This window comes from Protopterus annectens, chromosome 6.part0, assembly GCF_019279795.1.
Source record: "Protopterus annectens isolate FY-2018-M chromosome 6.part0, PAN1.0, whole genome shotgun sequence".
NCBI classification, from domain to species: domain Eukaryota; kingdom Metazoa; phylum Chordata; order Ceratodontiformes; family Protopteridae; genus Protopterus; species Protopterus annectens.
Genome location: NC_056737.1, coordinates 570,145,358 through 570,159,270, shown reverse-complemented (window position 1 = coordinate 570,159,270; position 13,913 = coordinate 570,145,358).

The following is a 13,913-nucleotide window of genomic DNA, read 5'->3' as shown; positions in this document are numbered from 1 at the left end:
GGAATAGGTGATTTAAAAACTGTTGTGTGTCTCTAAGCACACTACCCACTTCCCCACTTCCTCTAAAATAACTTTAAGGTGTTTTTCTACATAAATTGACAAAGCTTCAGTTATTCAACAACATCCCAATGCAATCGGTTGGAGTGGTGGATTACTGACATTCTTGTATTTTTTAGGTAAGGCTTGAAACATTGTAAGCGTACAGTCAACATAGAAATAGCTATATAACTCCTTAGAAATAACACCAATAATCAAACAATCCTGTAAAGAAGACAGCATTTATTTTATAATGACTTCTATATTATCTAGTCAATTCTTTTTAAGTCATTGAATCACTCAGCAAGTCCATAACTGCTGAGTTATAAAACTATCTGTCCATGACAACCACAGTAGTGCCCTTATCAGCCAGGCAAATGGAAATGCTTTCATCAAAATGTAATGCTTTAACTGTTTCCTGTTCTAATATAGTCAGAGTGTAAAATTTGTAAACCTTGCTATTAGTACATATTAGCTAAATCTTGTTCACGAACATTAGAGAAAACCTCCAAGGCTGAGTCAACACTGGACTGAAGGTGCTGGGTCTCTTATCTCTTATATAAGTCAGTACTTTTATTAGTTTCATCTGGATATAACATTCTGAACATGAGGTTATGAGCAACTAGCCTGATGTCTAACATACCTTCACTGAAGTCTGAGTTGGTTGCTGGGATAAAAGATATACCCTTCTGTAAAACAGAAAAGCCATGTTCGGTTAATTTCCTTCTCAAAATGTTGTATACTACTGTGTTAGTGTCTTCTGCCACATTCTCTTTATGGCGTGTGTAGCTGCTGGATAGTGACGGCTTTTTCTCCTCTTGCAACCTCGACTGGTAGACTGATCCTGTCCTAGATGTCTGATTGGGATATTTAGGTTGTTTACCCTCTATATATAGGCACTTATTTATTTAATTTGTTTGCTGGTGTAGAACTCTAATCACAATTGCCCATTTGCAGACACAGGCCAGGTGAAAAAATTCACAAAAAAAAAAAATAAAATAAAAAAATAAAAAAGAACTAATTCACAAACACAGAGAAATCACAGAAGCTACAGAGTTCAAGGACAGTTGGAACAATGAAGAAATATTAAAAAACAAATGTGGATTAATTTTAGTAATAAGTATGGGACATAAGTAGCATGTGAGCACAGAGAGGGGAAGTAGAACTGATGTAGGTGAGGGAGCAGTTATGTGATATACCGGGTGTAAAAGCACTTGCTGTCAGATTTTTGCTCCAGGTGTCTTTCGACTTAGGCTCTGAAAATGGAGAAAGAGAAGATTTTTTTTTAGGTGGGGGTGGAAGAAATTAACAAAGTTTGGTTGCAATTATGGAGAAGGACTGGTTGGTACAGTGTAGTTTGGTTTGGGGGTTCTGGAGTGAGGAAGACAATTAAGATACATTGCAGAGATTGTAGGGGGTGGTTCTATTATGGTGGTTGGCAGAAAGAGACAGAGGTAAGCACCTGGTTGAAATAGTTTAGAAAGAAGAGACCCTAGGAGTAATTCAACTCTGTAGGCTAGTGAGACCCATATTGCCTTGTAGTGGGTAGTGCATTGGTGCTCCTGGGAGGAGTTGAAAATGATTTGGCAGAGTTTGTTTTTAATTAATGGACCGTAGAGTGGATGAATGGTTTTTAGAGGCTGTGGCTATGATGGGGAGACCACATTCAAGATGAGCAAGGAGGACTCCTTTGCTTGTTGCAGCTCTAGCTTGTGTGGAGAAAATGAATAAATTTTCCAGAATCAGAATAAAAGAGATTATTTTTTTCCGTGGTGTTTTTAATGTAGTTATTGAAGTTAAGTGATTGATCCATCTATGAACCTAGAAAGTTAAAAGATGTAGTTGTTTATTTTGGGGTATCATTGATATCTATGATGCTGACATTTTTGGGGGGTTTATAGCTTTTATGAGGCTCCAAATATCATACTTTTCCTTGCAATGTTTAGGAGTAGCTTATGATTGTTTAGAAAAGGTTTAAGGGAGTGGAGATCAGACTGAAGTTAGGTTTGAATAGTGAAATGTGAGAGTTTGGATTATTGGATAACTGTGTCATCAGTCTAAAGAATGATGGGAAGGTTAAGGAGTTCAGAGGCTAGTTTTTTTTAATAATGATTGAGAACAACATTGGAGTGAGTTTGGAACCCTGGGGCACTCCACTGGTAAGAGGTGCTGGAGGTTTATTTTATTTTATTTTAAATTTGTTATCTAGTGTAGAGCACTGATTTCATTGGACCAATTTATTCTCAGCCTTGGGTAAACACAATAGAAAAATGACATTATATACAAAGTGATCGATAAAGTACAATATATATATATATATATATATATATATATATATATATATATGTGTGTATATATATATATATATATATATATATATATATATATATATATATATATATATATATATATATATATATATATATATATATATATATATATATATTTATATATGCATTATACAGAGTAGAAATCAAAGTTGGCATGCTGAAAGAATCACAATCAAAATTAGATTCAGAGCAAAGTATGTAGACTAGGAAAGAAGGCTAGGAAGAAGTTAAATGATATGATCAGATAGATAGCAGCTGTATTTTACTGGAGTCTTGAAATGTGCTTTTATTTTTGATTGGAAAATGGGGTAAGGGGAATGAACTTTAAGAAAAGAGTGGGAATTCCCACAATATGGGAACACTGACAGAGAAAGCATGGTCTGTATAGTAAAGCCTAGTTTGGCAGTGTTTGGAGGAGAGGACATGAGTTGTTAAAATTTCTAAGGTTGTGTGTGGGTACATCTCTGAAAAGTCTGAGGGCTAGTGGGGGAAAGTGTCATTCTTGATAAGTTTAAATAGTTGAGAAGCAAGTAGAAAGTTATAGTAAAATGTAATGAAAGATGAAAAAGATGATAGGTATGAGCTGATTTTAAATCTGAAATAACTTTATAATAAATATAGGAAACAGATTAGTGTTGGATCTAAATCCGTATACACACATGTGGGCGCACACATGTATACATGCATACCATGGAGTATAAACCTACTCAGTTTAGTGTAGTCATTCAGCATGCTATTAGAAGGTGGGAGGGTCAGAGTAAATCCTAGCAGAGAAAATAGAAGCTCCACACAGACAAAAACTCAAAGTCAGGATTAAACCCTGCCAGACTCTGAACTATAAAGGAGAAAAACAGTGCATGATTTTCCCCAACCTGCATGTGAGAAACCATCTGCAGAGCTTGAACAGAGGAAAATACATCTTGGCATCTTTCAGGACCATGCTACAGGGAACTACAGGGAAATGAAGGGCTGCAGCACCAATCTTTTTCTGAATGTCTTCACTCTGACATGCTTTTGCATACACCCCTTTATTGTTATTTTGTAGGGAAAAGAAGTCCATTTGTATGTCTGTCTTCTATAACATTTCTCAGAGATGTGGTCTGATTCTGGGGAAAATAATACTGATCCCTCTGGAATAGACTTTGATAGAAGCTTAGAAATAAGCTACTTATAGTGAGTATTGTAGTTAAAAATTCAAATAAGGTAAGGAAAAAAAAAACACTTTTCCAGAAACTAAAAGAAATAGAAATATTTTAATTCTCTTCATTTTCGTGTCTCAGCAGTGAGACTTCATCAGAGGTAGAAGCTTGACTGAAACCTGAAAAATCTGTTTTCAAACCCCTTCTAAGAACCTCTTTTAGTGATACACTGAGTCATATACTTTTCCATTTAACAAAGAATCAGTTTTTCCCCAGCTACTTGCACGTTCTCTTTTAAGCAGAGTGGAAAGAGGAGAGCATGACGCACAGCCATCCTGAAGGGAAAGGGGTATCCAAGATCATTTTTTTATTGACATTCTGAGAAAATGCCTGCTTCTCATCGCTCCTCTGTCGTCCTTCCTTTTAAGGTCCTAGTCTTGAGCTGTCTTGAAAGGACTGATAACAAAGTAAGATTAATGACTGAATGGTCTGTTATTGATGAAGGCAAGCTTCTTATCTCATGCCACTGATGCTGCATTTTAAAGCAAAACATGCAAATAATCAATAAGAGTCATCTTACATTTAGATTCTAGCTGAAAAAGCAGGGTAACAACTTCCTTCAAAGTGTTTCTGAAACCATGGAAAAAATTGGATGCACAACTACATTATAAGCATGTACTTCTATTTTTAAACAAACCTGTCTCCTAGGCATAGCACAAGGAGCTAGAAATTTAAAAGCACAGTAAGTGATTGATTTGTACATTAAATCACATGTAGATAGAGTTTTACAATGTGTTTTTAGCACAATCCCTATCTATCTATCTATCTATCTATCTATCTATCTATCTATCTATCTATCTATCTATCATCATTTGCTGTATGCTGACGATCAGTGCTCCTATTGGCCAAATGGCTGATTTGCTCCCCTTTCACTAGGTAAGAGAACTGACTGAGGGGATCATTTAGGCACCCATCAGTGGTTTCACTGTAGACTTGACATCCCACTCCTTCGTAGCTGATGACTTCACTTGCTATTGTGAGCAGCTATGCAGTGGCCCACTTCTGTGGTTGCTGGGATTTGACGTGCACACTTCTGTACATACTTCAAAAGGCTACCCCCCCCCCCCCGAGATGACTAATTTCAATGCAGTTTGGCAGCAGCTGATGGTGTGTCCTTATTCCCACTGTTGCAGACCATTCCATTATCCTCAGTGGGCACTAATGATGCAACAGGTGCGGCTTCCATTCATACCTCTCAACTTCTCAGCCCAAAAAATCTGGACAAAGCTTAAAGTAATTGGGGGTCAAAGGCAATAAAATAGGGACATATTTTAAATATTGGTCTTATAAACTTAGAAAGTTACTAGAATAACAGGATTTGTGTTAGCATGCATTTTCTGAAGGATATGATATCTGAAACTCAAATGTATGTCATTATTTAGTGACTTTAATGCTCAATGTTTTGCCAGAAAACCACAAATTTTATGAGCAACAGACCAAGAATATGAGGTAAATACCTGGACATTCTGTGAAAATACCTGGGCATTCTGTGAAAATCTGGACAATTGAGAGACATGTTTCCACTCCTATCCTGGGATATGTATGCTGGTCACTCAAACACCTTGACATTACTCAAACTAAGGTCATCAGTGTCATAGTTAGGATTCCTTTTCAGTGTGGCATGGATCAGGACTGCACATTAATTAGTTGTAGACTTTGTTGCACAGAAACGTTTTCCAGAACAAAGGTAGCCTGGAGAACCCTTTCATTCTAGAACATGATAACGTGTAGTAGAGAACACCTACTGAGCTAGCAGTCTACATGCTCTTAATCAGCACATTACATGTTTGCTTATTATTTATTTATTTATGTTTTGATTGCTGTGTTAGCCAATGGGTTAAGGCCTTGTTTTCCAATGGGGACTGAAGGAGAAAATCCCTGCAAAAAAAGAAGGTACTAATAAAAATTACAAAATTAGATATGCTTTCAAGAAGACATGCAGTAAAAGAAGCAGGTGTTAATGATAAGTAAACAATTCAGCAAAATATCTGATGTAAAATTTCATATCCTTGTAATACACAATTAATTTACAAGACATGCAGCGGCACTATCTTTCTGTCTTTTAGTAGAACCCTAGTTACATTTCATTTGGTTAATAAAGCGAGGTAGAAGTGATTAGAAAGGTATACATGCTGTTCAGGTACATATGTCTGAAATTGAATAGACTGATGCATGGATTAGAGAGTTTCTGAATACTGAGTCACCAGTTTGTTGTAACTTAGAAGGGGAGATTTAAACCAGTGATTATGTCTGTTAGAAACAGTGTTAACTCTGTCTAGGAAAAGAAAAAAGAAAATGTTTCTTTCTTAATATAAAACAGTTTCATATTGAGATGTCCAGCTATTACATTCATAAAAACACCAATCCATGGTTCTCCTAGGGCAATGAGGTAGGGGAATGAGCTTCTTTTTTTCATCACATAGATCTTAATTTCCCCCTTAGGATTGTGACATATTTCCATGGTCTGGATGATTTCTGTACCCTTGTGATCCACAGAGTTATGTATCTTGGAGTCTATGCTTTTTAATGAGACATCCTTATCACAGTGGTACTAGAGAAAGGCCAGGCTAGCAGTAATCCTGGATTCCAACCATAATGGTTCAGTTAACAAATCTGAAAACCTTGAAAGGGCAGTGATACTGGAACATAGCAATGAAGCCAGGTTTGATATAGATCCTTGCTGATGAGCACCTAGTCATCAGGTGACTCACATAGTCTAGACAGGCTCAGCCTGAAACAGGTAAGTGGATCTGCTAACTGGGACTACCACCCACAAGTGGCGAGACACAGGCTAGTTGTAATTGCAATTAAGTGGCAGGCAGAATCAAGAAAGTTTAAGACAGACCAGACACTGACAATGGAAATTCATTGTTTTGAAAGAGAATGCCACCTCTGTACCGAGTAAGGCTATGTAGTTTATGTGGAAGGTTGTGGCCAGTAATATATTATTGGCAAAAGGGGCTTCTTCTATAATTGCATCTACTAATGGACCTAATAATTTTTTGAGAAAATACAACCAATACAATTGAACCTGCCAGAGAAAATAAACAGATGAGATCCTTCCAGGGGCCATTCAGTAAAAAAAGGATGCAGATGAAGAAATTACAACTGTCTTGACAACACGCAGCAAATCCAATGTGCGTCAATAAGTGTTTTAGACTCTGCTATTAACGTTTGCTATGGTGAACAAATATTTAGCTTTGGCACGAATACTATAATTTATTTATCTAAAGTAATGTTTTCCGAGGCTGATGTATCTTTGTTGAACTGTGATGTTAAATTTAGTCCTGCTAATGTGTATACAGTAATGAATGCCATTACTGATTTAAAGGTATTCAATCAGAATTTGAACTTAAAGGTGATCTTTAAAAATGCTGCACCACCATCCATAAGTGAATATAAGAAGCCTAGTACATTTATACTTATAAGTAACCCTGTTATCACAGCGTTCCACGGTATTTGTGAATGACAGATATGTGCATTGTATGATAACAATACATTTAGAAAACTGTATACTTTGTTAAATCAAGAGCTTGAAGTGCTGAATCAACTACAGAATAATGAAGACATTATTATTAAAGAAGCAGAAAAGGGTGATTCAATTGTTTTAATGGATTAGAATGATTATATTCAAGCAATGAATACATTGCTATCAGATACTGAGACTGTTAAACTACTAACTGTTAAGGATGTATCTAGAATTATTAGTAGTGTTAATATGTCTATTTATGAACTGCAACTTATGAATGATATTTCTATTGACACATTTAATTATTTAATTATTTCATGTCCTGCGATACCAATACTATATGGCCTACCAAAAGTTCATAAATCTCTTAATTATCCACCAATGAGGCCAATAGTATCTGGTAGAGGTTGGGCTACTGAGCCCATCTCATTTTACTTACAAAGTATTTTGAAGAAATATTTCAATCATGTTAAGAGTTTCATTAGGGACACAGGAGATTTTTGGTGAATTACATGGTTGATATAACAGATTGGATCAGTCTGATATTATTTTTGTTACTTTAGACATTAAGTATTTATTTACTGCTATACTAATACATATGGTGTTGATAGGTTTAGGGAATTATTATGTGAACATAGTGACTATAGCTCAAGGGAGACAGAAACATTTTGTGAGTTGCTCGAGCTTGTGCTTGAAAATAATATTTTTATTTTTAATCGACAGTTGTACAACCAAGTGTCTGGCATTGCAATGGGTACTCCCATTGCAAATACTTATGCTAAACTTACTTTGAGTAAATGGGAGGATTTGTACATTCAAAATGGGCCAGACAAATATAGTACAAAAATATCTTTTTATAAATGATTCATGGATGATATCTTTTTGGTATGGCAGGGAGATCAGGATGAATTATATGAATTTGTTTCTTTTTTTTTGAATTAGACAACTCACTTTTGGGAGTTTGAGATGAACTGGTCAAGAAAAGAAACATGTTTCTTGCACATAAGATTGGAGTATGATGGCTCTACAATTAGTACAAGTATTTTTAAGAAGGCTGTCCATGCGAACAGATACCTACATAGGAATAACATGCATGCTGGCCATACATTTAAAAGTATTATGAAGAGCCAGTATGTGTGTGCAAGTACGCTCATGATTTGAAATGCAATAATCAAATGGCTGAAATGACAAATTAATTTGTAGAAAGGGGCTATAGTTTAGATTCCTTGAATGCTGTTAGACTGGAAGTGTTGAGTTTAAAACAAAGTAGAGCTAAACCGTATTTTACTGCCCAAGTACATCTAGTGAGTGTGTTGATATTAATAGGGATGATAGAGTGTTATGGTGTCTGACTACTTATAGTAGATATAGTCAAGCAAAAGAACAGGTTATAACAAATAATTGGAGTATTTTGAAATCCCTTCCTGAGCATAACCCCTTGGTAGGGGATAAACCATCATTTGCATATAAAAACTCTTTGAGCGTAAAAAGACACTTATGTTATAAAGATTTTTGTTATGAACAGCAAACAACATGTTGACTTTCCCATGCTATAACTGTTCTTGCTGTAATGATATATGTACTTCAAATTATTTCATACACCCTGTTACTTCTAAAGAATTCAGTTTTAAATATACTGCCACTTATAATACATCTCTTATTGATTATTTAGCCACCTGTAAGAACTGTGCTAGTTTCTATGTAGGTAAGTCAGTTAGAAAACTTAAGGAAAGAATTATTGAATATAAATCAGAGATACGTAGGGGTTTAATGACCAATGCATTGGCTAAACATTTAACTGATAATAGTGCTCGTCATGGTTTTATTTTTAGAGTTATAGATGTGTTACACAAAAATGTAAGGGGTGGTGATATTAATATTATGTTGGAAGTAAAGGATTATGAATGGATAGTCTGAATGCAGGCTGATTGTTTACCCAGTCTTAATAAGCAGGTTGCAATTAAACCAGTATTAAAGCCTAAACAGTTATTTTTAAGTTTATGATTTTTTTTAAGTAGAGTGATTTTATGTACTTTTTATTACTAGCATTTTATGCTTAGTAGAAGTACTTTAATTTCATAATTGATGTTAATTTATGATGGGTTAGCCTGGTGTCATGTGTTCTTTTGAATTTTTCAGTATAAGCAATGTGATTTTTTAAATGTTGTTTTATCACACTGATGAAGGATTTACATCAGAAAGCTCTGTGGTTTTATTAAAGTCTTATAAGTGTCAGCATTGTGAAATATATTTTATTTTTCATTTTTACAAAGGTTGAATAGTGCCATCTGGATTTACTTGCTTTTCCCTCTACACAATATTGGTTATAGAACTGAACCTTTGAACTGAGGTGTTATCTCTCTTAATCTTCAGTTAACCTTCAAAAGAAGTCCTAGACATGTGTGAAAATACTCACAAACTGCTGTTTAAGTGGAGGTTGTTCCAATAAATTAGAAAATCACCTCAATGTAGCAAGGAGTCACAAAAAACAAAACTCTATTTGTTGTTTTGCAGCTATGCATCTAAAAGCTATTCAAAATGTTCATCTTTCTTAGCAACAGTGGGCATGGTAGTCAGTAGTTTTCCATCTTAGGATTCTGCAGTGTTTGGAAAATTGCATTTTCTAGTGGGAATAATGGAGATACCTGAAGGAGTATAACTGGGTAGGATGGCTTGCCTTGTCTGAACTCAGATGGTGTATTGTTTTTAGACTTCAGTGCTTAGTTATAGATTGTTCATAACAAACACCATATTTGGATATGTTCATAAGCATACTTGATGCCAGGACACCTTGGGCTACAAAGGTCAATACGTCACTTTACAGTCATGTTATCAGACCTAAGACCTTACATTCAAGTCACATGTGACAAAAGGAGTGCCAAGCTGTCAACTGATAGGTATTTCATGGTGCTTTGAGTCAGACAGCTAGGAACATGCTTGTAATGAACATGTGCATTTTGTTTCATTACAAAATAAGTTTAACTGCAACCCCAACATTGTATCTCCTGTATACCTGGAGAGATTCTGAATATGGAGACTAAACTGACCATGTTTGACTCGCTTAAGATGAAGTGACCTCAAAAAGCTATGACCAAAGGGTGATTGGGACTTATCATGACAGTAACTATAGGATTCAATGGTAAAAGCAAGATGTGAACAAAAGATGTCAGGTTAAATGTCCCTCCAGGCAATACTAGCAAGACGTTTCCAGATGTTACATTCAGGAACATGTACATTTGGGAAGGGATAGCTACAGCTTTCACCAAAGTTGAAGATAAGGGTATAAAGGAGTTTAGCAAGACTCTGACAAATGACTTTTGTATGGCTTCAAAAAGAGTCTGAAAACTGTTCAGCAGTTGAGGAGGTAGAAGAAGGATGCTGCCCTTGCTGTTACTAGCAAGGGAGGAGGAATGCCTACCTTGATTGGGAAAGTTAATGGTAAGTAGATAAGTTAGATGATAAGTGATAAGGTCCTTGGACAGCTCCTTCTTTTTTGGCATTTTCTTTGCAGAAGTCAAGGCCAATGTCAGTGGTCTCTAGCTGACTAAATTTGCAGATGATTGCAAATTAGGAGCTGTCATTGACTCTCACACTAACACAAATGTTCTCCAGGAAGGGCTGACACAGACAAATAACTGGTGTCAGAGCCATGGACTAAAACTAAATGCCAAGAAATGCATAATAATATCCTTTCGGAAGTCATCCATCTCTGGTAACTATCATATTGACAACACACCCCTTAGAGTTGACCCAGTAGTCAGGGATTTAGGGACACACATAAATAGTAATCTAGTCTTTGACCATCATGTGTCTACAGTGGTGAGGAAATCATTCTATGTTGCACAACTTATAAACAAAGGTATGGCATCTAAGTCCAAGGAAATAATTGTTCCACTGCATTCAGCATTCATTAGACCTATCACTGAGTACAATGCCCCCTTTGGTATGTACCTAACCAGGCATATCCAATAATTGGAATATCCACAGAGGTTCCTCACTAAAAGAATACAGGGCATAAGTAAAATGTCCTATGCAGACTGCCTCAAGGCTCTATCTCTGTATTCTGTCTCCTACAGGCTTTTGAGGAAAGATCTATGCCTGGCATACAGGGCATTGTCAGACCCCACTCTGATGGACTTATAGCATATCCACAAAACAAACATCACCAGAATTACCCATACTAAAGACTTAAACCTTGCCTGTGATATAAATAGGACCTGCTGTAGAGATAGGTATGGTTACCAGAGACTACCCCATCTATGGAACAGGCTCCCCATCCATATGAAGCAGAGTTCTTCCCTAACCCAATTCAAGTGCAACTTGGATAATTGAATGGGAAACCAGAAATTCATCCCTGGTTTGGCACCTATGTCTCTAATGGACACAGGTAACCTGTAAATGGTTCATCTCCCAGGCCCATGCTTTCACTTACCAAGGGTATCAGAACTTGTCAGAGGTTTGGGATGCATGGCTAGGCTTAAAAAGACCCTTGTGGTTGTTAGCCTAGTAAACACCTATGAACCTATGCACACTTTGGAGGGCTCATAAATCTGGTAGACATACCTGCTTCTGAGAAGACAGTGCTAGAAACAGATGATGGAATTGGATCCATTTCAGTTGATGGGGTCACTAAATCAATTAAATACTCCCACTCTGGCAAAGTTGTGAAATTGGATGAGGTCTAGATGGAAACTGTAAAGCTATTGGATATTGTTGGGGTGTCATGCTTCACATGCCTTTTCAATATTGCTTGAAGTACCATTGGAATGGCAAATTGCAGCAGTGGTCTTTATTTTCAAAATGAGGAGAGTGTACCAGCTATACAGGCATTGCACTTCTCAGCCCTAATGGGAAAACACATGCCACGCTGCTAGAAATACGTCTGTCTAGTAACCAAGCCTTTGGTTTAGAAGCACCAATTTGAATTCTATCCTGGTGATCCTGGATAAATTCTTTGTCCTTGCATGTACAATGAAAGAATCATGGGAGTTTGCCAAAACTGTTTAAATATGCTTTCTTGTTTTGACAAAGGCATATGGCTGAGTATCTTGAAATGTCATGCCAGCAGTGCCGCAACATTATACCTTTTCACAGCCATTGCTACATGCCATGCGGTCCCTTTGTTTGAAGTGTGAGAGATGAGTCCATATTTTTTTGGCATTAAGTTAAATGCACTGATGTTACTCTAATTCTTCATGAAAGATGTGTCTTTTCTACCCTTCTTTCTATGATATGTATGAAAAGAACATGAAGTTGTAATCAAGGTCTGGAGTCCATCCAGTGTGGGGATGTAGGAACTTTTAATGTTTGTTTCTCTTTAAACTTAAAGTGACTGTGGTTTCCAATGTGCACTGGAGTTATTCACCATTGAATGTGAAGCAATTTCAAGGAAAATCAGTACCTCCAAATCAGAGGTCTTGGTTCTCTCGTGGGATAGTGTAGATTGCTCTCTGTAGGTGAGAAAGAAATGGATTCATCAACTGAATGAGTTAACCATACTTCTCAGTTGTCCAGATTTTCACAGAATGTCCAGATATTTCCTTCATATTTTTTATCTGTTCTTCATAAAATGTATAGTTTTTTGACAAGTCACTGAGGTTTGAATTCAGTAAATATTAACATGCATTTGAGTTTCAGGCTTCAAATCCTTCAGAAAATGCTTGCCATCACAAATCCTGTTATTCTGGCAATGTTCTAGCTTTATAAAGGCAATATTTAAAGTCTGTCTCTATTTTAGGACCTTTATCCCCCATTATTTTAAGCTTTGTCCAGATTTCTTGCTCTAAGAGGTTGAGGGGTATGGAGTTGATTATCTTGGTGTTTTGTTCATGATAAAGGTAAATGAGACTGGGGGACCGACCAGCGGGTAGATGCAGTGGCAGCAGCACTCCAGGCATTGCACCAAACATGGTGGTGAAGTGAAAACCATTCCATAAACAAACCTCTCAATTTAGCAGTCGTTTCATATTTCCACTGTCAGCAATGGTCATGAGCTTTGGATAATGACTAAAAGGATGAGATCACATGTACAAGTAACAGAACTAAGATTTCTTTCCAGGGAAGTTGGCTTGGTCTGAGCTGGATCTTGGTCAAATTAGGTCCTAGGCAGGGTAATTGAATGCCCCGCCCACACAGACATATCAATATCCCATTATTTGATTGTCACTCCCCAAATATTAGAAAAAAATGTTCAAACCTCTCTATGTGCATATTATTTTCTTTTTCACTTTTACAATGATTGCAGATTTGTATTTAATTTAAAACATGTATTTCATATTTTACAGCAAAACAATGACCATTTGCTAAATAAAACAGTCTCACACTGAAAACAGACTTACCATAAGCAACAGTAAACTTCTGTTCACCTGAAACTCACCTTTATTGAAAATACATTTGACAGCCCATTTAACTAAAAGAAACACAGTACGATTCATAATCAAATGGTATATAGTGAAACATTAATTACTGGCAATGTGAAGGATATAGGAATTCAAAAGACACATATGTTATACATTTACTAACAGCTTGGGACATCCCATTATATGCAAGTATCCCTTTCAGGGGCAGCATAGAAGCACTGTCTGGTAAATTGACGTAAGAGTCATGCAGTAGACAAATGAAGGTAGGGGGAATCAAACCGTGCACTACAGAAGCAGCTAATAGTCTTACTCTTATAAACTAAGTGCCTGACAGACTAGAGCACAGCACAGTGAATTTCATGCACCTTTGTGCTTGCAAAAAACAAGCTAAATTTCTAATTGTTCCTAAGCACAGTCTTGTTAAGTGACTTGCACAGTGTGACACAACAGGTAACTGAAAGAGGAAAGATTCAAACCAGACACCATTGCCACATAAAGCAGCTCATTAATGTGCTGTAGC